This window comes from Neopelma chrysocephalum, unplaced genomic scaffold, assembly GCF_003984885.1.
Source record: "Neopelma chrysocephalum unplaced genomic scaffold, ASM398488v2 Primary Assembly neopelma1_92804, whole genome shotgun sequence".
NCBI classification, from domain to species: Eukaryota; Metazoa; Chordata; class Aves; order Passeriformes; family Pipridae; genus Neopelma; species Neopelma chrysocephalum.
The window spans coordinates 6,796-7,133 of NW_020921532.1; positions in this window are offsets into that span (position 1 = coordinate 6,796).

Below are 338 nucleotides of genomic sequence, written 5' to 3' on the forward strand. Positions count from 1 at the left end.
CTGTGCACAGGGTGGTGAACTTTCCCAGCAGCTGGACATGGAGCCTGGAACAGGCATGCAGCCAGAGGCCCCAAACCAGGCTTGGCAAGAAGAGCTGTCCACTCTGCTTGGGAAATGTGAAAAACTGGAGAAGAGCAAATGTCAGCTGCAAGAAGAGGTGACAAAACTCCATCATCGTTTGGAGGCTTTGGTGCTGGATGGCAGCCAAACAGAACAGTGTAAAAGAGAGGTGGAAGAACGAGCTGACCAGGAAATAAGTCCAAAGCTACAAGACGTCAGCCTCGTTTTGCCAGTAAGTGAATTTCTCCCCAGTGTCCACAGGCACCACGTAAACTTCT